The sequence below is a fragment of the Amblyomma mixtum genome, chromosome 5 (genome assembly GCF_055824585.1).
Source record: "Amblyomma mixtum isolate Tamu chromosome 5, ASM5582458v1, whole genome shotgun sequence".
Classification (NCBI taxonomy): Eukaryota; Metazoa; Arthropoda; class Arachnida; order Ixodida; family Ixodidae; genus Amblyomma; species Amblyomma mixtum.
In genome coordinates this window covers 124,081,246-124,084,469 of record NC_143016.1, presented here as the reverse complement: position 1 = coordinate 124,084,469, position 3,224 = coordinate 124,081,246, and the positions used below count along the sequence as shown (strand labels likewise).

The window sequence follows — 3,224 nt, the reverse complement described above, 5'->3', positions numbered from 1 at the left end:
GAGCCTCCAATCAAAGCCAGATGGGAGATCTGAGAACATTAGAATATGTAATAAATATTTCTATTTTGATCTAGTCAGATACAACTCAAATAAAGCAGCATTTCCCCTAAAAGGTCCCCCACCAGTCAATGGAGTCAACTGATTGTCATGACTCCGGGGTTAGTCCATTTAAGTCGCTGTTAGCCGCCTTTCATGTGCCACTCCCTGTAATGTCATTCACTGAGGTTAACCACGACGTCCAGAAAATCAGTCAACGCCAATGGTTGGAGGGGGATCCTTTGAGGGGAAATGCCGCTTTTTTCTTGAGTTGTGTCCGACTATAGTAACTATAAATGACTCTGTACACTCAGAACAATTGGTTAGTTAATGAATGAAAACATGAATCCTCATTAGTTACTTGACCCGCAAGTATGTAACTGCCTTGAGCATATTTTTCACAGTAGAAAGAAGGCAGGAAGATGGGATTCATGACAACACATAAGAACAAACAAGGGTTGAGAAGGAGCCTTAGTCCACTAGTCAACATTTTAACAAATGCTCATATTCATCTGGGCGAGTGCGATCATCACTTGGAGCGGTTAAATAGAGCCTTCACTTCCTTCAGGAAGAATTACAGGCGAGAGAATGGAGTTCAGGGAACGGCTAGGTGATTAATGTAAATTAGAAAAAGGTATTGCACAGACATTGGAAAAAAAGGTCAGCTTGACCTGAACAAAAGTAACATAAAGAGGCTCCCCCACCAATGATGACCACACTTGCCCAGATGGAGAGGTTCTCTTGTTGAAATGTTGGCTAACGAACTAAGGCTCCCCCTCAACCCTCGTTTGTTTTGTATTGTACATATTTTGTCACAGGCAGTTTAATCAAATAGCCCATAGCGTCTTCTGCACCTCCCCCTTCCTCCCTTCAAAATGGGGCCATTGCAGCTGGGATTAGGTCTCAGCTTCCAAATGCCACAGCAGTTAAGCCACCCTGCCTCATATATCATACATTAAGCCTTCATGTCCAGAAGACCAACTTCAAGTGTTCGCATAAGGCATCATTTTCACAAACGACACCAAATGAAATAATCACCTGTATTTGAAATGAAGAAAAAAAAACAAATAGCACTTTAGGTTTTTAAGCTCATACAAAGTAAAGAAGCACTTGCCAAGGTCTTTCTATTTTCTGTATCATCCAGGAGGCACTCCAGACTCTCAACTTCTTCAAAAGTTGAAAGAGGCAAGAGCTGGAGGACTTCCAAGCTTGCTGAGGGCACTGGTCGTGCATTTCCTTGGGCGTTTTGAAGACGTTGCACACTTTCTGTCAGATGATCAATTTTTTCTTCCACCTTTGCCAGCATTTTTAAGGCATTTTTCAGAAGCCCTGAGACAGAAATGCAAAAAAATAAAAATATGCACTGAAATAACGACACAGCAAAAATGAACTGCTGCCTAGAATTCCCTAATTGACCAAATTTTAGTTGTACTAACCTAGGAAAGCACCGCAACACAGAAGTAACCATGTCCACTAGCAATTTTAGTTACTCTTTCAAAATACGCTGCGTATTAGATGCTGATTGCAACTAAGTAGAGGCACAAGTGTTCACCTTGTATCGCACTTTCCTCTTGACCAGGCGCTGCCGACACTGCTATATTTCTAGGAGCAGGGCAGGCAGCAAAAGGCATCTGCTGCACAGGTTTCTGACCAGCTGCAGGAGCATGATCACTGCTGTCAATGCTGTCATCGCTAGAGATGAAAGATGTCACTTTCCTCTGCCTCTTGTTCTTTGGCACTTCACTGCCACTGTCATCCTCAGACTCTACAAGGTTAAAAATGGCTAAAGTCATTAGTCATTTCAATAAATTAGTGAACTGGTAAAGTAATGTTCATGAACAGTAGCGAAGCATATAACAAATGTAGGACTTAATGAAGCATGCTGGGCAAACACACTTCAGCAGTGGTGGACGCTCACCTGCGTAGAGGAGCTTCTCAGTGGGCCTCCTAACCCTCTTTTTCGCATGCTCATCATCCGTTGTGAGATCAGAGACTTCTTCAGCCTTCTTTTCTCTTTTTTTTGGCTTCCCAGTAGGTCACTACATGCAAGGATTTCAGTATTTAAAAACCAACCACATTGAATGGGGTAGCTAAAAAGCAATTCAGTAAGCAACACAGAGGTTCGTAAAAGCAGCTCTGACATGGATTAATAACAATAATGCGATTACAATACAAATCTAACGCTAATCACTGAATCAAGATTTCGGAATGTTTTGCCATTTCATCTGAAAAGTTTATAACACTGAAATTACAAACCCAAGCAGTGCTCTGCAGCTCAGCATGCATACCCCAATCTGAGGCATTTGAGGTGCACAATAAATAAATAAATAGAATAATACACTAACGAAAGAAGACATACCAGCTTCGCCCAAAACGCGGCATTTATGGGCTGTCCATGCCTCTCCTGGCTTCTCGCAACTTTTTATTGCACTTCGGCATCGGGACGGATTCCTGTAGGGCGGCCAAAGTGCTTCACCATTTTTCACCCAAGCTTTGGGCACTGCAGCCACTCCGTCACCGCTGGCAAACTCCACAATGAAAAACATCCTGCGAGAACAAAACGTGATTAGCTAGTATGCCAGCATGCCCACAGGCCTAACTGCCAAAATAAAGACATTTCAAACTGGCAAGGATAGAAAAATAAAATTGAGCAACGCTTTATAGCTGTTACAACTTGCTGGGGGCTAACTGGTAATAATTTTTGCGGGCGCTAAATTGCATTAAACGGCCGCGCAGACTAATGAAGCAACATAAGATAAGTGCATGCCGATTTAAGGTTTTAGCATCATGTCGCGATTCTCAAATAATGGGTGAGAAGAATGTTCAAACATCGTAACAATCCATCTCCACCATGTGTTATGCGTGGGCAGCGCAGCAACGTTATGCTCACGCTGCAATAAGAATTTTTGTCGGAAAAAACACGCAGAAACGCGGATGCCATTCAACCGCAGCGGGAAAGAAAAGAAGTGCTTAAATGTATGGCCACCCGTGAACGACAGCATGCTGACTTAACTATGCCTACGAACTAAAAACAGTGCCTTCAAATCAGTAGCACAAGTATAATATGCACTCACCTGTAAACTACTGCACAGCCCCGAAAAGTCAAAGACGACGTTCAGACCCTCAAGCTGCAATGCAATCGATGCAACTGCGAATTGAGCGCGCGCACATGGTCACTTTGGATTGGA

The 3,224-nt window shown here is 43.0% G+C and overlaps 1 long non-coding RNA gene across 1 annotated transcript; it reads right to left on the bottom strand.

Annotated features, from left to right (window-relative positions):
- Positions 1 to 800: 800 nt before the first annotated feature.
- LOC149343600 (uncharacterized) lies at positions 801 to 2,635 on the bottom strand. Its single transcript, XR_016282716.1, has 4 exons — positions 2,396 to 2,635; positions 1,955 to 2,075; positions 1,589 to 1,801; positions 801 to 1,365 (listed from the first exon to the last, which is right to left on the bottom strand). It is a non-coding gene; the product is annotated as an uncharacterized LOC149343600 (long non-coding RNA).
- Positions 2,636 to 3,224: the final 589 nt, after the last annotated feature.